At 36.4% G+C, this 25,053-nt stretch overlaps 1 protein-coding gene across 1 annotated transcript in view; it reads left to right on the top strand.

Moving 5' to 3' along the window:
* Nucleotides 1–1,099: 1,099 nt before the first annotated feature.
* Nucleotides 1,100–25,053, top strand: part of ROBO2 (roundabout guidance receptor 2) — a 1,682,217-nt gene continuing 1,658,263 nt past the window's right edge. The window contains exon 1 of the mRNA XM_032352363.1: nt 1,100–1,214. The gene's annotated coding sequence lies outside the window, so the exon portion shown is untranslated. The remainder of the gene's footprint in view (nt 1,215–25,053) is intronic.

Here is a 25,053-nt window from a genome sequence, read left to right as displayed (position 1 = left end):
TTTTTAGCGCAGAAAATTCAACTTACATGTGGCTGACAATTCATTCTGAAGATTTTGAACATTATTTACCCTTTGTAATTCTGACTATTGTTATTTTCTAACTAATCACCTGGTTAGCATGCATCTGAATTGTTGTTACTTGCAGTGTTTGACTAATTTACAAGTCTCCATGTGATTTAAAGGATTCATTAGCCTCCTGGTGTGTATTTGTTGATAGTTCTATTATCTTTATTGGCTCACCTGCACAGTATTATCTAAGATGCTGCAAGACATTACACTCGAAGTATAGATTGTGGGACATACAGATTTCGGTTGTTGTTTAGGTTCAGACACATAGAATGTCTGTGAGCTTGAGCAAGTTACTCCATCTCTACTTCTTAAACTATAAGATAGAGTTGCTAATACTGCTTTATGAAATTGTGGTAAAGATTAATTGAGGGGGAAAAGGAAACTATTAAACAAAGAGCCTGGCATTTAATAAGTATCCATTGACTTCCCTTAGGAATCTGTGTTGTTACGACTAGGAGATTGCTTGTTTGGGTTAAAGAGCCCCAAATACACCCCAAATATGCCCAAATAACCACACCGAATCTTATACCACCTCTTAGACTTTTCAGTCTCAGAATCTAGCCAAGTTATTGTCTCTGCATAGAGAATAATGTTAATACAGATAGTTTCTCAAATCCCTTTTTTACTTTTTGGCACTTGTGAATTACAGGAGATATTTAGGAAGAAGTCTGAGGGTATTGATTATTTAAACTGACAAGGGGGGTGTTGCATGCTAGCCGGGAATAGCTGGTCACCTCTTCCAGCCCATTTCTCTGGTGACTGCACGAGGCAAATCTGCAGCACTTCTCCTGGGACTCCAGTGTCTCACGAAGGGGCTTGCGTGCACTGCCCGCCCCGGGAGGAGCCCAGAGCTTCCTCATTAGCACCACGGACAGCTAGTGCGCCTGGAGGAGGGAGGCTGGGAGGACTCTTCTCTGCGCCACCGCCAGGAAGAGGGAGTGCAGTAGCGGCAGGCGGGGAGGAGGAGGAGAAAGGAAGGACAGCTCCGGTGGGGAGTGGAAGAAATCTGGGAGCAGCTAGAGCAGCAGGTCCGGGGGGAGCTGCTCAGCTGCACTGCTTCCATTATTCAGGCGGACTCCACTGAGCTTCTCAGGGCTGCTTCCCCGTCCCTCTGAGCGGAGGCTGCCTACTAGACCTGACTCCAGGTGAGTTAAGCAGAGAGATGTACTGAGGGGTCTCGAACTAGAGGCTTGGAATTGGCGAGCTTGCTCAGCTCCCCCAACACTGCCCGCTTTACAAATGATCCGAAGTCATGACAGACTGGTTTTGGCGTGGCTGCAAATGCTGGGGATGGGCGGATGGGCGGTGGGCAGTTTCGAGCCTCACTGCAAGGATTGGGGGATTCGGATAGAATTCAGCTGAAGTGACTGGATTTTAGAAAATATCCCCAAATGTATGTGTTAGATGTGTTCATCTATAAGCTTTCAAGACAGTCATTTGTTTTTCTGGCTGCCTGTTTTGTCCTTCTGTCGCTCCTTCCCCATGGCTCCTGCCCAATTTTACAAGTCCAGTCAAAGGTATGAGAGTAGGGAGTCCTAGGATACATTGGGACAGGGCAGCCTCGCTCTCTAAGTGGGGAGTGGTGTTCCTTTCACCCTGATTTACCAGAGGGTAACCTTCTGAGGAATGGGATGTTCTTTTGCTCAGTACTCTCCACAAGCTTATTAAAAGGCAGAGAACTTCAGGCTCTCTAGACAGGCTCTGAAATGTGATGGCAATTTAGCTTAAAAGCCATGTTGATTCCCTCATTTCCTCTCCAGCCTTTGTTCCAAAATTATTACCATAATATTATCATATTGTTCCAAAATTATTACCAATAGTTCTTTAACAGCACAACTTTTAAGTGTCTGACTGACAGGAAGTATATTTCTTATTCTGAAATGCTATGGGAAAAGTGATGAGTTCACATTAAGAGAAGAACAACTTTATTTTTCTGAAAGGACTGTGGGGAAAGGGTTTGAAGAAATTCTGGGAATGAAATTATGGACATTTCCCACAGAACTTTCTAATTTCTTCACATTTGCTTATGTGTGTGTGTGGCAAAATTCCCAAGGTGTATTACAAGTTTATTTAGTTTAGAGGTTGCCTTCTTGCTAGTAGCACTAACTTTTAATCATCCTGATCATAAGACTTTTTTTTTTTTTTTTTTTTTTACTCTTTTGCTTTTAAGTGGTTGGGGTATCTGTTTTTGTTTTTAGATTCAATACTTACTTTATGGGCCTTGCAGGATACTTTTCAGTAGCATTGTTGGGCATACAATTAGTCATGTGGGCTACCATGCATTTTAATAATAGTGAAGCATATAAATTATGAGTTTAGCGAGTATATATCAGAACCAAAATTGAGGGATGAAATTTACATCTTTCACGCATTTACTAAATTCCCTTTAAGGCTCCAGTGTCATTTTGTGTTTAAGAGAGCTTATTGGCTTTTCAGTTGAGTTATATGCATCTACAGTTTTAGCAATTAAGATTTAATATTTTACTTTTCTTCTCCCTTTAACATTGTTTAGATTCAACAAATCCTTCCTGTCTACTACTGTGAACCCCGTTCTTTCTCATCTCTTCCATTCCTAATTTCTTACAGCAGTTTAGAAAGATCTGTCATAGTTCATTTTTCAGGTGAAAAGACTATAATACAGAGGGATTAATCTTCCTAAGTCTCTACAATTAATTACTATGTAATAAAGTAGAAATTTAAGCCTCGAATATTTAACTTCAAGATCAATGCTTTTCCCAAAAAGTGCACAGCTGCTTTTAGTTGAAACTATTACAACAGTGATATACAAATACGTCTTTTGTAAAATATTGCATATTTTTTCCTTGTTATTTATTAAAACTTGTTTTATTCTTTTATATAAAAGAAATTTAATTATGCAGATTTACATGGTTTTCACTTTCAAGTAACTCCTAAACTTCTAACAGCTGACCTTGAGTCTTCCTTTGTAAGAGTGGATTTGAAAGGTAGACTCAGTATTTACTAAGAGTATTCTTGAAATAATTTATGTCTTATAATCAAGATAGAAGACAGTCCCCATTTAGATGCAATTTAAAACTGTTTAGTGTGAACTTGAAACACAGCTACAACTTGCTTTCAAAGTGAATCCCCAGCCTTCACAGTGAATAGATTCCTTGAATATTGGCAGGTAATGTATGCCTGTGTAGGATTTATGAGAAGGGGAAGTTAGAAATGGAACAATTTTATTTTTTGATACATGATCACATTCATAAAAATTTATTAAAGCTTTATATATGCCGTGGATGCTTTGTCTGATATGGACTGATTCAAAGTAAGCCTCATTTTAACTCCTCAGAGAGAGGAAAAAAAAAAAACTTTAGATGTGTTTCAGCTGTTTTATTCATTTTCATTCTTAAGTGATAATTATCTGCTCTACTTAAACTCTTTGAAAGCCATTTGAGTTGCATAGACAGTTTGTAATTTATTTTTGCGGGAGGATGCATTTGTGTGTGTTTACATGCTCAGGAGGGCCTTTAGGGGTATGGGAAGAAGGTGAGCAAGAGCCCTAAATACTTCTTGGAGTGTCATGTGCTTTGAAACTATTTTTTTTTTTTCCTGTGATGGACCTAGCATACATGGTTGCATATGGGAACTAAGTATATGTTAGTTGGTTAGCTGGTTAGTATACTAACTTTGCCTCTGATTGCAGGATTCCATGTACACCCATGGCTCAAGCATTCTTGAATGAATCAAGATAATAAGTTCTGTGGCTCTTGAGCATCCACCTAATTCCCTTCATGTTCTGGCATTAAAAGGAGCACTTATAGTAATTTTTCTGGAATCTCAGAATCTTTCAGATTTTATAAAGTAGCTCAGGCAGGATATGTGTGGAGCTCATCATTGTTTAACATCTCAGAGGAGGGGTCCTCTTGATAGTGGTGGCCAAAGACTGACTTTTTTTCCTGTGCAGTTCTTGCAGATAGATAGTAGGCTGAGTGAGAAAGGAGGGAGAGAAGAAGATAAGAAGAAAAGATGTATTATTTTCTCCCTCATGAAAGAGTGAGGACAATTGTGCATCTTTATCTATGGATGTTCCTGGGCAAGAGTGATTTCCATCATTGAGTAAGGGCTTCTCCAAGAAATGGGGACATTAATGGCCTAGAATTTCTAGACTGCCCTGTGCACAGGCTGAGACAGCTCTGGTGATGTACTTATCCCCCACCTCCCACCCCAGTGGCAGAGTTGTCCCTATCCCACCCCCCACCCCAGTGGCAGAGATGTACCTATCCCCCTCCCTCACTGCTTAGCCCTGGGTGTTGTCTATGTGCATGAGAACAAGGAGTCCTAAGCAGGTTTAGGTGCAACAGCAACAGTTCTTACTACTGGAGTGTCATGAACATTCATAGATGAAAGTGAGTTCTTTTTTTCACATACAGGATCCCCACTGGGTCGTGCTTTCTTAGATAAAAATTTGCAGAGATATAGGTCAAATTTTAGACTTCACTTTTCTAAAAGTGCCATGTTCATTTAGTTGCTCGTTTTAACAGAGTAGGCATGGGATACTAAGGAGAGGAATAAACATTTTATGTTTTACATTATGAGATTCATTCCTTACCTCCTTTTGTGGTGACACTTGATAGCGCAGGAAGCATTAGAGGAGATTTACTGCAAAAAATGTGGAGATGTATGAAGAGTGGACATGATTGACAACTACAATTTTCACTGCATTGTTTAATGCCAAGGTAACTTTGGATCAACACACTTTATTCACCACTTAGGAGAAACTAAGAGAAAGTAGGGGAACTGGGAGAAAGCTAGAAGGTTGACTTTAAGACAAACTTGTGATTCTTAAAATGGGCTACATGATAGGAAAGAAAAAGCAGAAGTCATTGAATAAAAATTTTCTCTTATATAATTCATGAATTATTCTGATTTGTTGAACCAGTTCCTTAAATGTGTTAAGCATAGGGAGAATTAAGGAAAACTATGCTTTTTAATACAAATGTACATTTAACGAACTATATTGTATATAAAGGAATGATTAATCCAGTGATTTTTTACTGACTGAAAAAATTCCTTGTTTTCATTCCAAACTATACTAGCAGTTTAGTGTGATGTCCCACATACTACTTGAGCTCCAAAATTTTCAACTAAAAAAGATGCATGCGTTGAACTTTATTGTTCATGGATAACTGTAATGTGAATGAGAAGTGAAATTGCAAAAGACAAGGGAAGAAGTTTAGTAATTCGCAAACTAAATAAGAGTAAGGATAAATTATAGCATACTTATTGTTGGACAGTCAGAGTTAACAAAAGATTTATCTCAGTTAATCCTGGAAATAGTGTACATACATCTTGGAGTAATAAAGTATCTTGCAAGATCTGAGTTTGAAATGGTCTCTTGCTAGTTGTATGAACTTGAAGCAAATGGTGTAGCCTCTCTTCACCTCAGATGCTGCTTTTATGACATAGGGAGTTTACTAGTATCTAATTTATAGGTTCTTTGTTCGTGTTTTGCCTCTTTGTGTTGTTCTAGGTCCAAGTAAGGTGAGGCTATTATGTTATTCTTGCTGTTATATTGACCCTAATTCTACCTTTTACTAACTGTGTGGCATTGATTAAGATTTTTTGTGATTTTTTTCTTTATCTATAAATTGCAAATAAAATTCCAGTTTTGAAGAGTTGCCAGTTCATTAAAGAAACTTGACAAAATCCTTTATGTAAGGGACTTGGTGGATGGTAGACAGTAAGTATTTTTTCTTGCCCTCCTGTATGCTACTGTGGGGATATTCTACATTGTATTTCCAAGTTTTTGATTTCCCCTCTCAGATTCAATGTCAGTCTTGCACAAAACTTTCCCATCTCCTACATCTCTTCTGATTAAGCCCTGGAAAAGTAGAAGAGGTGTTCTCACAAGTTTTATTGTGCTTAAGCGCATGAAAGGAAGCAAGCTAGTCTCGAAACAAGTTTTGACAAAAAAGGGGACACATTTATCTCATTAAACACTTACTCCCTCCCATCCTTGATAGTTGTGTACTATCATTATGTCAACACCGAGACTTGTCTATTTAAATAGTTTCCTATTTGTGGTAGCATAATTTATGGCTGGACTTAATCCAATTAGCATAAATATAATGGAGAGTTGGGCAATGATTTATTTTTAACAAGAGGAAAAATGGACATGATTTTATAGTATTACTTTGAAAATCTTTCAAACAAACTTTGATTCTCTTTGTGAAGGTAGCATCACAAACTTTGTCCTAGTGGTGTTGTTGAAAGGTAATATTTGAACACTCTGCATATTGTTCCCAGATTGGCCTAATAGGATTTAATTTCAGATATAACTTCTCTGCTAAGCAGGAAGATTTCTACATGAAGATGTTCGCTCCATCAGATATAGGGTTGCTCAAGACTCTCTGCATGGGATTATAGGAAGACTAAATAGAAAATTTTCATCTCTAAGTTAGACATACTGGTGGATTCATATTGATTGATTATGATTATTAATAATATGGCTCAGGGATAAGCAAGTAGCATATACAGTTATCAAGATAAATCCTGTTTTCAGCCTCCCATCCCCCACTGCCAGGACTCTCAAGTTCATCACTATTTCATTTTCTTTCTTTTGCTTATTTTAATGGTATGTTAGTTTCCTATGGCTGCTGTAACAAATTACCACAAACTTAATGGCTTAAAACAACACAAATTTATTGTCTCCGATTCAGAATTCTAAAATCAGTTTCACTAGGCTAAAGTCAAGGTGTTGGAGGCTCTGAGGGGAGAATCCATTTTCTTGCCTTTTTCTGATTCTAGTAGCCATCTGAATTCATTGGCTTATGGCCCCTTCCTCCATTTGCAAGTGCATGGCTTCCGTCCTTTCTGTTTCCATATTGCCTCTTCCTCTAACTTCCTTTAACTTCTCCATCCCCCTCTCAAGGACTTTTGTGATTATACTGGGCTCACCTCGATGGTCCAGGATCTCCGTTTCAATATTCTTAATTCAATCACATCTACAAAGTCCCTTTGACTGTGTAAGGTAATACATCCATGGGCTGTGGGGATTAGGAGGAGAATATCTTTGGGGGGCATTACTCAGCTTACCACAAAGGGGAGTAATATTTGTGTGCTTTGGGAAAATTAATGTGCTTCCTTCCTTGTGGGGAAAAAAGTATAAATTTGGGTTTTTTTTTTTAATATCCGTTAGAAGATATTGATGGATAATTTTCCAACAACAGATGCTGATCCCTTAAATTTATTGGCTCTAATCTTAGTAAAGTGTAAGTGAACTCATTTGTTCTTCTAGGGTCAAAAATATTAATTAAACCCATTATCTGTTGAGGCTATCATCTGGATGACTTAAGTTTAAATTACATTATCTATGATAGTTCTTATTTATGAAATTAGTGCTTGTTTACAAAGCCAAAACTTTTCAGGACATATTCAAGGGTATGTCGTTTAGTAGTTCCATAATAACTGGTGCTCTTCACGTATATTCATTGTGAATATTTTATCTCATGAGTTATATACACTAATTGTAGACTTCCAGGAGAAATTTAATGATGGTCATGTCAGCTTTTCAAATCTTTCTGTAATCCAAAAGAGAAATGTTGTATTAGATGGATTCATTTCCTTCCCTATGCCCTCGTTGCCAAAGGGAACATGAAATGCCCTGCTCAAATTAATTTAATGCAAATGAATTCTCACCGTCTCACAAGTTTGTCCTTCATTTTTCTTAAAATTATGTTGTGAATGAACATGACATGCTTTACTGGTTGTTGTGCAGGGAGCGTTGTCCTTCCTAAAAGCTCTCTCATTTGTCAAAAAGAAGCCATTAGGAGAAAAGTAAATTATCTTATCTGATCACAGTATTAAGAATGACCTTAAATCTATAAATTTTATTATCAGTACAATAGCCGAATGGTCTTGGCTGTTGTGGAAATTCCAAAGAAACCCCTGTTAAGGTACAAAGCTGTTCTAATCCTCCAAAACCCATGTTTTTCTCTCACCTTGTAAAAAGTAACGTGTGTGGAATGCAGGTTTGCTCATTACTATCTCCTTGCTTTCCACAATTAATTTAAATACTTTTAAGTTTTACAATATTTTTATTTTTCTTTAACATTTTTAATGTCAAACAATATAACTTTATGAATATCCAGCTACAAATAGAGGTTTGTATAATATGGAATTAATCAAGCATCATTAGAGTGTTCGTTTTTGATAAAAGACTGCACATTTGTCCCTTGGCACATAAATACAAAATGTTTTAGTAAGGGAAGGTGAGATTGGGAGAAGGAACTCTGTTGGTGCTTATGGAGCTGTTTTTAAGAAGAGGAGTAATGTACATGCATATTTTTGCTTTCATGTCCAACGATATAGTAGTTGCACAATAAATGGTATTTTTCTACTATGGAAGCATCTTCTCCAGCCATGCTATTCATGAGAACAAGAACTTCAACTAAGATTTCAGCAACCATAAGTAAAAAGGATGATGTGATAGGCTGCCTGTACATATGGCTCTCTTTAGCAGGCCAACTGTTACTTTTGCCCACCCACATCACTGAGGACATATGGTATTACTTTGGCTGTGGAAGCAAGTGTGTGTGGACATGTCTCAGTGTGGGTATAAGACTGCTGGTTGTCTTCCTCATGTTGCTCATGCAACCAACTGTCTCTGGGTTGAAAACTATTATCCATAGCACTGGATTTGAGGACAGCAAATGACATAGATCTTATTATTAAATAGGAAAACAATACAGTTGATTTTCTTTCTAGGATGACCACAAGATCTAGGGGATGTTTGCCATTATAAAGCTTATAATAAGAAATAATAGCTTTTTCAAGAATAAAAGTCAGGGTTTATTCTTTTTAATCAAAAGCTAACTCACTCAAAAAAACCAGGATTATATAAAACCAGAACAGTAGAGGCATCAGAAAGGTGGTGGAAATAAGTTATTTTGTGGAATAATCAATTAGTGAAATTTAACAATGACTCTATTATTGTTAACAGTGACTGTGTGGGGGAAAAATAACAAGAACGTAGGTGAGATAGGCTGAAATGAAGAAAGCTGTCGAATCCCAGCACAATTTATTTCTAGAGTTCACAGTGTTCTAAAGCAATTTTTAAAAATTAGATTCATTGTTTTCAGTATAGTGTGTTCTGAATTTTCAAAGGAAGGCATTTCAATACCTGCAACAAGTACGTATTTTTCGTGGTGGCTTTAAACTCCTACATTGAAAGGCTTGTAAGATGCAGTTTGATTGGAAGTCCAGGCTAGAGGGTGTGTGGTGAGGTGGCAGGTGCACCGAACCAGGCACACCAATTATCTAAAGAGAAGAATGGGTGGTGCTGCTGAGGGTTATGGGAAAGATAATGATATTCTCTGTAAGTTACATTTTGCTGCCATTACTGGCAAATTTGTATCATCAAGATTTGTTGTAGATTTCCTTTATAGTCACTCAGCAGTTTCACATACTGTAGTCTACACATCTGAACATTTCACTAAAACAATATTTGCAAAATATCAGGTAAATAAAATCAAGATTTGTGAAAGTAACATTGATAAATGGGGTATCTCCAGATGTAGAATGATAAGTTTTCAAAATGCTTTTGAATATCACTTTTTCTACGAAGTCTCATTTCAGTTTCACGATTTTGGCATGGCTATTAATCACCATTAAGGCTGTATGTGAAATATTTGGCAATATGGGTATCACAGATTTATGGTGATGGTGATTGATGCCCAGGATACAGCATCATTATTGTTGTTCACTGGCCTTGAGAACTTTGATTTTCATTCTTTTTCACCTTGCTGTACCACTGATTGACAACTTTAAATTATTTGATTCATCAAATAATATATTTTTTTGCAACTCACTGATTTTTATTTATTTATTTATTTTTTATTTTATTTTATTTTATTTTATTTATTTATTTAAAGATTTTATTTATTTATTTGACAGACAGAGATCACAAGTAGGCAGAGAGGCAGGCAGAGAGAGAGAGAGAAGGAAGTAAGCTCCTCTCTCTGATGTGGGGCTCGATCCCAGGACCCTGGGATCATGACCTGAGCTGAAAGCAGAGGCCTTAACCTACTGAGCCACCCAGGTGCCCCTAATTTTTATTTTTTGGTAACTACATTTACTTTGGTGAAGTATCAAATTGTCAGTGTATTATATCAACTAGGTAGTTCAGATGGAAGCAAACAAATGAAAACAAACATATTTATTACCAAGATATATAATATATTGATTTTATTAACAGAACAAAATATATAGACAACAAAACCTCTGGGTGAAGTTTTTTTTTTTTTTTTTTAATTTATTTATTTATTTTAGAGGAGGCAAGGGGCAGAGGGAGTCGGGGAGAGAAACTCAGGCAGACTCTGCACTGAGACCAATGTGGGGCTGGATCCCATGACCCTGAGATCATGACTTGAGCTAAAATCAAGAGTCAGCCACCCAACTGACTGCACCATCCAGGCACCCAGAACTGTCTTTTTTGATATATGTATGCATTTTGCAATTGAGCTTTCTATGTTAAGTGAGTATTTGTGCATGCACACATATTGACACAAATTCAGTTTTAGAGATCTTAGTCAAAGGTTTAATTTCTTAAGGTGACTGTTTCAAATATGGCAAAATTGACATAAAATGGCAACATAAGGTGCCATAAAAATGAGGGTAAATGGGAGATATTGGTTTAAAACATCTCTAAATGAATTGGTTTTGATTTAAATGCTTTTCAGTTTTTAGTTAAGGAAATGACTAGAATTGAAATTTTATGCGAATCATTCATATTTGTTGGGTATGTATGCACATTTATGTGTATTATAAATACAAAACAGATAGCATATTATTTAGCCCATACATTCATACCTATATGTATACATATATCCATCATGAAAATGAGTACATGTGATATATACCCACACTGTGTATTTTCATTTTTACATTCATTACTTTTCTCACTCCGTTAGCAACAAATTAAAAGAGAAGAAAGTTTCATTTGGTAATTTCATCTTCCACATTCTGTTCTTTTCAGTCTCTCATTTATGGCTTTCAACTGTTATTTTCTTTGTGACCAGATCTTTGGAATGAACAAATATCTTATAATCTTTGTTGACATTGGGAAAGCAGTGTATCTCTGGAAAGAGTGTGTCTACGTGCACATGAGCACATGCAAAACTGTCATGAATGTTTTATTTTTGACAGGGAAAAGCCAGTGAAAATGATTCAGTGTGGTAGCACCACTGCAATGGGAAACCAGATATCAAGCTAATCATTAAACAGATGTTTTGAGCACCCACCCAGTACCTGATGCAATTTTAATGGAAATGTAGCTATCACATTGCAGGATGGATTGGTGAAGCTGAAACACAGTTCAGAACCAGAAAATAAAGTTTCCATGTAGTTCAGATGTCATTTAAACCATGTTATGTTACACACTGAAACCATAAGAAAGCAATTCCTCCATCCATCCCTTTGGGGGATAATGGTGAAGAAGAAAATTAGTCGTTATGCTTGAATTTACATAATTTCATAATTATATAAGGTTATATAATTTCTGTAAACTTAAAATCTGATATATGATACAGATGGTCTTTCACATCAGTGGGAAAATAGTAAGTGATTGATAAAATAATGTTCAAGTAAGTGGGCATATGTGTTTTATAATTGTAAAAAGTTATGCCATCTATAAAAATTACTTTCACAGTAGGTATTGAGTAAATGGCCTTGGACTATAAAGAAAAAGTCTATAGGCAAATATCATTTATAATATTGGGCTAAATTAACTTTCATAAGTATAGCCCAACCAAAGACAGAAACTAACAGAGATTGATGGATTGGACTTTGTTAAAGTAGAAAACTTTAATATTTCAAATGATAATTGTGAGTAGGTATAAAAAGAAAGTGCCAAATCAGGGAAAAATATTTGCAATTCATTTGAAATATTTGACATAGGAAGAGTTCGATAAATCAATAAGAATGGTCCAATAGAAAAAAGGACAAAGTATATTGGCAGGAAATGTTGAGACGCATGTGAACACTAAATCTATTAGAATATGTATTGCTAATAAAAATTTTAAAAAACCTGAGGAAATTATTTATATAGGGGTATTTGTGATATTTTAACAAAATTATAGCATGAACTTATTCATGCTATAAATAAAACTATAAAACTGTCTATAAAAGCTTATGTAGGTTCATGCCCATGTAGTTTGTTTTCTGTTAGTTCCTTTAAATTTCTGCGTTTCCCCGTATTCGAACATCAGAACACACTCTTTGTTTTTGAAAGCAGCCTTTCCAATATACACTCACACATCCCTTTCTCTAAATTTTATAGGGTAGGGGCCAAGATGCCTTATCAGAAACTATATTTCAGTAATTACTTTTTTGTTTTCCAGTAGTAGTTCCTACTCTAATTGGTAGAGGAAGACTTTTTTTTTTTTTTTTTTAAACAAAGCTTTCTGATGTACTTTTTTTTTTTTTTTATTGGAAAGAGCTTTTATTTCCTTAAGTGTTTTGTTGCCTAGTATGATGAGTATCCGGCAGCGGAATTTAGTGGAACAGATGCTTATTGTGATATATGAGATGAACTTGTTTCCCTCAGCACACATAGGCATGAAATGCATCTGGCTTCTGTACATAAAAGTCAGTTATATTCCCAAATGTGTTTCTGTGCACTACCCAGACTTTTAGGGGCAGAAACCCTACTATTCCTTCAAATAGGGGCTTTACTTAATTGTGAAGTTTAAGTTAGATGACAACTTGAAAAACACTAAATTTCAGGCAGAGCCTGAGCAGGAGATGGTACCACTGCATACTAAGGTGTTAAGTCACGCAGACAGAGCAATCTGTGTGTGCGTGTGCGTGTGTGTGGGGGGACGTATGCATAGAGTGAGAGAATCTTGTAAAGCAGAGCATAAACAAGTGTGTGAGCATATGGAACACATAAGAAATGAAATCAAGTTCAGAGGAGAAAACAAGGGGACGCCAAGGGGAAAAAGAAAGACTAATGAAGGTAAGCTTTAAAGAAAATAGGACTTAAACAGTGATGAGAATAAAAGTGTTTGGTAGATGTGGGGGAAGTAGCATCCAGATTGTGTTGGAAAGGGATTTGCTGTGTGTGTACATTCTGCGAGGGTTTTAATATGCAGAAATCAGGCCTCTTGAAGTATAGCAACTATGGTTCCTTTTCTATTCTATAGGTTGCCTTGAATATTCCTTTTTCATTTTAAAAAGACCATTTATTTATGTGTGATGGATTAACATCAAGGACATGAGAATTTTCTAGAATATACTACAACTGATCAATATTCTAGTAGCTAAAACCTTTTAAAATAATTTGTGATAGATCTTTATGTAATGTAATATTTCATTGCCAGAGTTAGTCGTGCATTATATGTAATTTTACCTTTTTTCCAATTATTTGGTATGGCATAGGTGGAACAATGTCCTCCCACATACGTTCACATCCTAATCCCCAGAATTTGTGAATATGTTGTACCACATAGCAAGGAGGAGCTGAGGTTGCAGATGGAATTAAAGTTTTTAATCATCTGACTTTAAAATGCACAGATTACCTTTATTTATTTGTATAGATCCAGTATAATCATAAGAGACCCTATAAGAGGGAGGGCAGAACATCATTCTAGAAGGAGATGGAGTGCTAAAGGAGAGGTTGGAATAATAAGTTTTGTGGACGGAGACAAAGAATACATTCAACTTCTAGAACGATTCTTGCCCAGAGCTTCTAGAAGTAACATAGCCTGGATGATGGCTTGAGTTTAGCCTACTAACACTCCTTTTGGACTTCTGAACCTATAGAAGCATAAGAAAAAACATTATGTTGTTTAAAGCCACTGAGTTTGTGTTAATTTATGATAGCATCAATAAGAAACTGACACATTTAAACCACATTTTTTTGCTATAGATGGTTGTTATAGAATTGACTGGACATTTTAGGAAAGAATTGAGAATTAATTTTTATAAGAAAGTCCTTCATGTTAGAATAGTGAGAATGTAGAGAGATGAACTGTTTTATATATGTAAACAAATGATTCATAGGTTTAAAAAAGCAGTGTCTTTTGAAGGCTAATAAAATCATAAAAGTGTCCTCTGATTATGTGAGGCTTGGGTGGTATATTCAGGGCTGTATTGGATAACCTTATGATCTTTCTGGCACTGTGAAATCATTAATAATTTTAGTTTAAGAGTACCATCATCCAGGGTCCCTTGAACAGTGCCCCTGATAAGGGTTAGGATTGTGAGGACAGCTTGAGTTATTTGAAGATCAGAATAGGGAGAAATAGGATATCCCACTGATAATCCAATTTCTACTATTCATTCTAATTTTACATTCACCAACCATTTATGTGTAGGACATTATGTCCCGTATTATAGCCCAGTGGTGGAAACAGCTGAAAAGTGTGACCAAATTAATAGGTAAGCTGCTGAGAAGAAGCAAAGCTGTACAATTGGAGAACCTGACAGTTTTCCAGATAAACAGGATTAGAAGAAAATAGAATTACGGGAAGGTTGAATTTGCTCAATATCTCCAACTTAATAATAAGTCAGAAAACTAAGTCGTGTTTTCTTAAAACTCAAAGAATGTTCCTATTGATGAAAGTTTTAAATATAGTGTGCTTTTACATTATATTTTCCTTTATCTTTTGTAAACTGCTTACAGGAAGCCAGCAGACAAATCTGACAAATACGTTGATCATTATGTCTGTGGGGAGTATGATATTCATCCAGGGAATAAAGCTTTGCTGGCCAAGGAATGAAATTCTTAATATTTCCCAATAATATGGAATATATCCAATTAAAATTAATGATACAACTTTATAACAAACATTACTTCTCGTGAAGTTTTATAATTATTTTTTCTTTAGTTTATGATTAATGGCATTGGATTCATAAGTTGAAATTCTCTATGGTAATTGAAGTAACATCCCTAGAAGATTTCTTTACAAAAAATTCCTTAATTTTGCCTATCTCCTTTGTTAAAAACATCTCTAAACAACTATGTTAAATAAAGCTTATGCATTTAAGTAAATTATAACTAAAAGTATATCTTCTAGGTTTGAGCTGTCAAAAATTTCTTAAGGTGATTGTAAGGAAAATATGTTTCAGTTTATGGTATTTGATTAATCTGATTAAATCTTAGTGACACATCGAATTCAGCAAAAGTAAGAGTGATAAATCTCAGATCATACTTTGAAATGTCTCCATCAAGCATTTTAAAACAATTTGTAAGTTCACCAATTGGAGTCATTATACTTGGCTCTAGAAGAATGCCCTTCAAAATGAAGCTCATTTGAACTTGGCAGATACCATACACGAACTCTTAACAGTCACAGTTTCTGTGCCTCATTAGGAAAATGATTATTTCCAGAATCCTAGTGCCTTGACCAGAAATGCATTTATTATTCTAGGATGCTTTTATTGAGAAATTAGCCTCATTTCTCATTTAGGTAAGCTCTGTCAGGAATCTAATTTTTTAGTGTAAATAAACTTAAAGGCATAGAAGGCAGCTGGAAAATGGGAATGAAGGAGGTGACCATCCTCTCTACATTCCCTATCAACGCCCTTTAACAAGTTTAGAACTTCACGGGAAACTCATGGATGTAGCTTATATATTAAAATAACAAACATTACATAACTTCATTTAGTTCAGATAATTCTTGCTGAATTGGGAAAGACAAGTGTAAGGGTCTTATAGATTTCTGAAGTCTAGAAAAAAGTTTATATGGTCCAATTTACAGTTTAGCAGGATACTAGTGACTGAAATCAATATAAATATCACCTATGGAAGGAATCCAGCCTCTTCAATTATGTACTGAAGAGAGGTTAAATAAGAATAAAAGGTAAAGGGGCACCTGGGTAGCTCAGTGGGTTAAGCCTCTGCCTTCGGCTCTGGTCATGATCTCAGGGTCCTGGGATCAAGCCCCACATCTGGCTCTCTGCTCAGCAGGGAGCCTGCTTCCCGCCTCTCTCTGCCTGTCTCTCTGCCTACTTGTGATCTCTGTCAAATAAATAAATAAATACTTAAAAAAAAAAGACTATATAACCTTTGCCTTAATATTTATTTTTTAAAAAAGAATATAAGGCCAAGTAACTGAGCCAAATAGTATCAGGCTTATTAGCTTTAAGATTTTGCTTATTAAGCTACCTCTTCCACGTAGAGGTGTACGGACTTAGTCACAGTCTAACACTAGCACGTAGCACAAAATGTATGTCGCTTGTAGAAGACAGAGCAAAACAAAGCATTTTTTTTCTTGTTCTCTTTTCCAAATTCACATATGAAAACTGTTTTGAGGAGTTTTCGGGATGCCATGATGGTGACATGTGGCAGAGAGATTGGTTAGTTGGAATTCTAGACTGTAGACACTCAGAACTATGAAAGCAGGGCATTCTATACTGATTTAACAAATTCTCATTTTTTTCACTCTTTGTAGCTTGCTCTGAAGTAATATGCTATATATTTGTCTTGCTTGAAGTCTATAGTTGGAAGATAGTGCAATGGCTGAAGATCTATGGCAACTGCATACACAACCCACTCATCATGGCTCCCCCCCCCCCCAATTTCTTGGTTTTTATTTCTAAGTTAGCTTTGTCAGGAAAAAAAAAAAAAACCACAATTCAGAGATGCAAGCTATTTTTGTAGAAAGCAAGTTATATCTATCTAGTAGTGTAGACACTGTATCTTCCTATTTCTCCTTAAATGGATCTTTTAGTTTAAAAGTACTCACGTTTATAAAGTTTGAACTCTCATCCAGATGCTATATCTTGACCAGGCATTAAAGAGTTGAACCTCGCAGATAGGTTACTTCCGCATCCTGTAAAAGGCTCTGCCAGCCCTTTATTACTTTTTTGATGCCTTGCTCATGGCAAAAAAATGACTCAGCTAAGTTGGTTTCTAGAGCTAGAATTTTTTCTGTTTTCTTATATTCAGGTTAACTTATATAAAGCCATGTTGTAATTCCTCAAAATCTCCATGCTTGAAGGTTATGGGATGATTTGTTTACTTTGAATGTCTCCCTTCAAAATGAGATCTGCAGCTAATAGAACATGTACCCTTGAGTGTATATGTGTGTGTGTGTGTGTGTGTGTGTGTGTGTGTGTGTTAGTGCACTAATACTGTTTACTGAATAAAACAAAGTAACTGCACAGTATAAGGAGAAACTTAGAAACAAATTATCTGGTTATCTTATTTGGGTGGTTTTGAGATGTTATGACATTGAAATTTATATCTTTCTGTTAAATCTTAATTTTTTTAAAAAAGATTTTATTTATTTGACAGACAGAGATCACAAGTAGGCAGAGAGTCAGGCAGAGAGAGAGAGGAGGCTGCAGGCTCCCTGCTGAGCTCGATCCCAGGACCTTGGGATCATGACCCAAGCAGAAGGCAGAAGCTTTAGCCCACTGAGTCCCCCAGGCACCCCAAATCTTAATTTTGTGTAGTATACTGAACTACTGGAAACTGTTAAAAGTGATTGTTGCTAAGTTCAACATTGCATTTTTAGTTCTCTTGAAATGAAACTTGGTTGATACCAAAGGATAACTTTCCCTTTCACCTTCACAAATAGAGATTGGTCTTTTCACACCCTCCACCTGCCTTCTGTCCAGAAGTTGTTCTTGTTCTACATGATAACTTTCATATTGTCAGTTTCTCTCCCTGCTGCAAGCCGTACTGTTCCTTTGAAACAAAAATGCTTTGAAACTATTGGTCGTGTTCTTTTTGTCTTGTTGTTATCAACAGATCTCCTAGTGATTTTTGTCATTTATTTAAGGCTTTAGATCCTTTTTCAAAATCTTCTTCAGCTCAGTCCTGTTGTCATTTTCAATGACATCTCGAGGGAAGACCATCAAAGTCCCCTCTTTTACTCTACTTCTTGACATCCTTATCTCTATTGCTTTTTTTCCTGCCTCCACTTTAGTTACAAATTCATGGTCAAATCTACCTTTTCTATACTGGTATGTGCACCATCAAGATAAGATCTTAATGGCAAATATTCCAACATCTGGACATCAGTCCTCTTTTAATTCATGTCTCACGTATCCTTGTTCCTACGAATCTTCATCTTCATGGACATTCATCCTAGGCCACAGCTTTTGTTGTTCCTTCGCAATTCATTTGTACTCTGCTGTCTTCATTTTCTACCATTTTGAGTTCAGATGTCATGGTTCATCTGTAGCACTCCCTTGCAAATATCCTAAGGTCTATTTCTCTACCATTAATAAGACAATGTGTTTCTGTTCTTCTACTCATTACTACTAAATATTGCTATTTCTTTGGGTATCATCCTAATCTCTGCTCTCTATACACATACATACTCTGTAAGCTCTACCCACCATTTCTTTACTAAAGAACTAGGAATTTCCAGTTTTAGAGCTTATCTCAGATTTTACCTCTGGAAGTCCATGACTTGACAGCAGCATATAGATACTTCAGAGAAAACATGTCCTAGAAAATGGCACTGCTAACCGTTCAGGTTAATAAGCCAGAAACTTAAGGGTCTTTTTTGTGTTTTCCTTCTGTGTTCTGAAATACTCAATCTAGCATTCATTTAAAAAAATATTGTTTCCAAATATATCTGGAATTTTCCCACTGATTTCTATTTCTAATGTTCAAGCTAGCCAGATTCAGATCTTTTCCTACCCACTTTGTTATCCTGTCTCATCATTAGTCTACCTAATTTTATTCTTGACTCCCTATACTCTATTAGCTACATAGAAACCAAAGTTATATCTTAAGATGTTTATCAGTTCATCTCTCTTCCTACTTTTTCACGTCCTTGGACTTGAAACCCACATTCTATGCCATTACCCATATAACTCTGTGTAATACCACATCTTCTTATCTTTTAGTCACATCACAGCAGTCTTTTCTTCATGCAGTCCAGTGAGATTCATAACTTTTAATTACTTCTACATGCCAAGATCATCCTGATAGCAGGGCCCTTGAAAATTCTGGTTTCATTTCCTAAGAGACTCTTCCCATTATATGCAAAGCTAGCTCTTATTGTTTTCAGATCTAAGCTTAAATATCACCTGAAAGAAGTGGTTAAAGTCTACTTTGTCAGTTGCCCCCCCTACACCCCCACTCTCTTCATCCAGTTCTTTGTTCGATTTTGCATATGAACATATTTTGTAATTGTTTTCTTTCTTTGTTTAATTAGGTTTTTGCACCTGAATTTCTCTGTAGAATTCAAGCACTTAAGAGTGCAGGGACCCTGGCTTTCTTGTTCATCAGTGTAGTTCAGTAACTAGTATAATATTGGACATATATGTGTTGGGTGAATTAATCAGTTCAAGACCAGTAGATCTGGTGGTGTCTGTGGATGTATTGGTGTCCATGGTACTATTACTTCCTGTTCTTTCCAAACCTCAAAATCTCCTTGTCCTACCTTAACGAGGTCAGGGATTCTAGTCTGGAGATTTTTTTTTTTAAAGGTTTTATTTATTTATTTGACAGAGAGAGAGAGAGATCACAAGGAGGCAGAGAAGCAAGCAGAGAGAGAGCGCGGGAAGCAGGCTCCCTGCTGAGCAAAGAGCCTGATGTGGGACTCGATCCCAGGACCCAGAGATCATAACCTGAGCTGAAGGCAGAGGCTTTTAATCCACTGAGCCATCCAGGTGCCCCAAGTCTGGAGATGTTTTATCTTTAAGTCTGCTTGAGAGGATGTCAGGATATGCAACCATGGTCATATGCTACTTCAGTAATTCCACAGTGTTTAGGAAGATAAATCACTCAACCTCTCTGGGGAGATTTTAGGCCTGTGTGGTTCCTTTGGGATCTCAAACAATAGAGAGATTACTGCTAAACTTGTTTTAGGTCCCTTAGTCATATTTATTTAAAATTAGACATAGATGATTAGTCACTATTTAATGTTTCATTTTTCTGAGAAGTCAGTCTGAATATAAAGCTTTCTATCATTACGATTAGAAAGACTGGGTTCCTAGTAAATCTATTTATATGTAATTTTTAAGTGTGATGGTATAAACCAGCAATTCCTAACTTTATGACTAAAAGCTAACCATTCAGAGGATTTTTTTATAATGTATGCTCCAAGGCTTCATCTCCAGAGGTACTGGTTTAACATGTCCACAGTGCTATGTAGGACTGTACGTTTTGCCAGGTTTCTAGCTTATTCTGAGGCACAACATTTGTGGACCACACTTTAGGACAGAATTCCATGTTATGTTACATTTTAAGATGGCTGGTTTTTTAAAATGCCACTGGCAAATGATTTATCAGTCTCCCTTGAACTAATGACATAGTATAATTTTAATACTTTATAACTTACAGGAATTTTAGAGTTTTTTTTTTTCCATTTGTCACATATGTAGAGACTGAATCTTAAAGAGATTAATTAATTCATCAAAGATGTCAAACAGGGTCAGCATCTAAGTTTCTTATCACTGCCTAGGCATTTTATTCTAAAGAATGGTGGCCTAGAGGGGCTCCTGGGTAGCTCAGTCGTTAAGCAGCTTCCTTCACCTCCGGTCATGATCCCAAGGTCCTCAGCATTGGACTCCCTGCTCAATGGGAAGCCTGCTTCTCCCTCTCCCACTCCCCCTGCTTGTGTTCCCTCTCTCATGGTGTCTCTCTCTCTCTCTCTCTCTCTCTGTTAATTAAATAAATAAAAATCTCAAAAAAAAAATGGTGGCCTAGAGTAGTATTTTCAGCTTCCAGGGTTTATCCTGTTGAAAAATAGAATAAATAAATGTAAATGTATTCATGTATTATATCTACACTTAAATTTACTCATATTGCAATATTAATTTGGAATAAATAGGACTTTGCCGTCGCTATTGCATACCAGATATATTTTGAACTGAGGTCCTACCTACAAGAATTTACTATTGTCAATAAGGGCCCTTTTAAAAATGACTCTGGCACCTGGTCCAAGGACAATGTTAAAGTGAGGCTCCAATATATATCTTAATCTAAGTTATTACTGAATGTAAGTCATGTGACGGCGTCTAATGAAAATTTCCCATTGAAAAAAATCAATGTTAATAACTGGAACTCGAGAGCTGTAATGGGCTGTATGTTTTTCTGGCTTAGATTGTGTTCCTATAATATGCTGAGAAGAGGAATTGATGACCTGTGAGCTATGGTCACTTCCTGATCCCATTTGATTCTTTGGTCTCTAGTTTTTAAAAGGGTGATCCAAGAGGTTGCTTTTTAATGGAGAAGTTAAGCAGAAGGAGCATCAACCTGGAGGCTTGTTGGCACTGCCCAACTCTCTCATTTGAGAAGCACTTCTTCAAAGAGGACCATTGCCAAGAGAGAGTCTTGCAAGGAAACTTCCAGAGAAGAATTTTCTTTTTCTTTTTCTTTTTTAAAGAAGCTGCTGTAAAAGCCAACCAGAGCTACTGCCTATGGATGACAATGGAATGACAAGTCTGGGGGCATTACTTATCTGGATTCAGAAGTAGATTACACTTAAGAACAGATTTCATATATGCATACAATCTAGGATGGCTGGTCAGGTCTACTACTGGGGTGGAAGAGAACATCTAGAAGATCCAGATTAGAAATTCAACTATTGGGAGAGGGGAGAAGATTTTAGAAGTTGCCGAGATAATGCAGGGATGATCTGTAATGGAAACTTCCACTTGTGTTGATGGTAGGTGTTCTATAGCTAGGATCCTTAATTCAGGACTTCCCTCCCTAGTTGGGACCTGTAGGTGTGATGCTTCCCTCAGATCAGATGGTATCACTGTGGGAATCATCTGAGAGATCAGCATCCTGTAAATATACTGGGAACCTCAGTACTCTATGACACCATCTCATAGTGCTGTTTGCTCCAAAATCCTTGCATAACCCAACTAATTTTGCTATTATGTATAACAAGAAATAACATGCAATATATTCTCAACATCTATTTTCTTTCCTTTGGTGACCTGCAACATGAAGATAGTCAGAGGAACACTATTGAGTCAAGGTGTTTTACATAGTCATTACTAATCTGACATCTTCAGGTCTTCTCTGCTTACGGAATATCAAATCTATTTTATGACAGAAAAGCACAATGGATTCAATTTTTAGGACTTACTCCAATCTTTAAAGAGTAACAACTAACAAATAAAAGTACTTAAAGCCAATATTCCTCATCTACTTTATATAGTCAAATGCATGAAAAGAGTGTTATTAAAAAAAAAAAAAGATTTAGGGGTGCCTGGGTGGCTCAGTCATAAAGTCTCTGCCTTGGGCTCAGGTCACGATCCCAGGGTTCTGGGATCGAACCCCACGTCAGGCTCTCTGCTCAGTGGGGAACCTGCTTCTCCCTCTCCCCTACTTGTGTTCCCTCTCTCGCTGTGTCTCTCTGTCAAGTAAATAAATAAAATCTTAAAAAAAAAAAAGATTTGAGAATTCTATGGCATGTCTTTATGGTAATATTACCTTATTTTCTGGTTCATCTGGCATACTTCTTTAAAAGTTATTTTGTTTTTTTCTCTCATAAAGATGGAAAAACATTGGTTTTACATTCTGTGTGTACCTTATATAAAAATCTAATAAAAGTTAAGAATTTTGTATTTATAGAATGGCAGGAACAGCATATAGATAACATGTGATAGTAACTTGGCATTTATAAAATATTAGTTTTCCATAAACATCAACTCAGAGAGGAGGGTTTAATTTTTTTATTATAATAATTTGAAAGCCATCTGCTCTTTAAAATTTTACTTAAATATATAGTGGAACTGGTGTTTTATATGCTAATCCTTTCTGAAGAGTGTTTTTAGATTTTTCAGATACTGCCTCAATTCTGTATAGAATGTATATTTTTAAAAAGGCACCATTTAAATTGAGAACTGTGTGTGGACTAGCAGAAGTTCAGGAAATATTAAATAAGAATAAATTTGCCAAAGCAATCCACTGAAGGGTGATTTAAATCTGAATTTTGACACTGCTGGTACCAGATTAAAAATGGTTAGGCAGTGGGATGCCTGGGTGGTTCAATCAGTTAAGCATTTGCCTTTGGCTCAGAGTTGGGCTCTCTGTTCCTCAAGGAGCCTGCTTCTCCCTCTCCTTCTGCTGCCACTCTCTCTCACTCACAGTGTCTCTCTCAAATAAATAAAATCTTGAAAAAAAATGGTTATGCAGTGATTAGAAGGGGACAAAGATCTGCAAATTAGTGGTTAAAAGAATGTGTACATGTATCCCGCAAGCACATACACACCGCACTAGGTTTGGCCTTTGGCAACAATTTGCTCCCTAAACAAATAACCAGGCATCACCTTTGCTCCTTTTTTTTTTTTTTAAGATATATTTATTTATTCATTTATTTAAGAGAGAGCAAGAGCATGAGCAGGGTGAGGGACAAAGGGAGAAGCAGGCTCTCTGATGAGCAGGGAGCCTGATGCAGGGCTCAATCTGGGGCACTCTGGGATCATGACCTGAGCCAAAGGCAGATGCTTAACCAGTTGAGCCACCCAAGAGCTCCTTTGCTCTTTTAAAATATTACTCATTATTTTCTTCAGTGTAAAATTATTAGTAATGTTAATGTGTATTGGCAGGGGGTGACATTTGTCCTGGACATCCCCTATTTCTCTGGAAAGGGTTGATTCTTTTAGAGATTAACTGTAACCATTCAGTTGATTTGAATGGTTTTAATGATTTTCAATTTGAATATATTTACTTGGAACGAATGAATATGTGAGCTTCAATATGAGGAGATCTTTTTCCTTCTTAGTATACTTTTTGGAATGATTGCTGGACTGTAGTTATATCTAGGGCTACTTTTCTGCTTAGTAATCCATTGCTCAGAGCATAGGCTCTTGATGTCACTCTGTTTTGTCTCAAATCACAATAATGGTGGCTACAAATCATATGGCTAGAGAATGGTATGGTTTTTCTCTAATCCTCTGTTTTCTTAGCTATAAAATGGTGATTTTTAAATTGCTTTGGTCATAAAGTTTCTGTATGAACTGAATGTGACAAGAAATACACGGTATTTAGCAGGGTAAAATAATGTGGAATTTTAAAATTTTTTAAGAAATATTAGTGCTAATACTTTCATCTTCCACATCATTGTATTAGTACACTTGAACTTGGGGATGTCATTGCAACATTCTTGAACTGTTTGCTCATTTAAAATGAGCAGGATGGGTTTGGGATGCCTAGGCAAGTGAGTACTTAAATGAGTGGTTAAGTATTCTTCTTTCTTAATGTGGGAAAAAGGGAGAAGGAAAAGTTCTGGATGCCTAGATTCCCTTCCAGGTTTGCTAGAATTATGATTATGGAGCATTTTGAATATAGGGCTTATTCTGGAAATCATTAAATTTACTTTCCTTAGCTCCATATTTTGTCAGTTGTGGGAAAATTGGGATTTGGGGTAATCTTTGAGTGAGATTTCCTCTTGGTAACTTTATTTATTTATTTATTTATTTATTTATTTATTTATTTATATTGTGGTGGGCGGAGGGAGAGGATGAGAGAATTCCAAGCAGACTCCCCACTGAGCAGGGAGCCCATTGTGGCGGGGCTTGATCCCTGGACACTGAGATCATGACCTAAGTTGAGATCAAGTTGGATGCTCAATCGACTGAGCGCCCCTCTTGATAACTATTTAAATTGTGATCTTGTAATTTCCTAATTTGGGCGATGGAGGTGTTTACCATTCTTATGCAGCATTATGTTGAAGTACATATTTGTGCATAAACAAAAATAAACTTCTACATATAAAATATATATTATTGTGGTGCCTGGATGGTCAGTGGATTAAAACCTCTGCCTTTGGCTCAGGTCATAATCCCAGGGTCCTGGGATCATGTCCCGCATTGGGCTCTCTGCTCAGTGGGGAGCCTTCTTCCCTTCCTCTCTCTGCCTGCTGCTCTGCCTACTTGTGATCTCCATCTGTCAAATTAATAAAAATCTTTAAAAAATATATATATGTATATATAATTATAGTATTGAACCTGTCATTCTGCAACTTGCTATTTTTGCTCAACTTTCAAATTTTGACATTTATCCATGTTTGTACATGTGGCTTAAGTTTTTTCATTTTA

The sequence above is a fragment of the Mustela erminea genome, chromosome 1, assembly GCF_009829155.1.
Source record: "Mustela erminea isolate mMusErm1 chromosome 1, mMusErm1.Pri, whole genome shotgun sequence".
Taxonomy (NCBI): domain Eukaryota; kingdom Metazoa; phylum Chordata; class Mammalia; order Carnivora; family Mustelidae; genus Mustela; species Mustela erminea.
This window is presented reverse-complemented; position numbering and strand designations above follow the sequence as displayed.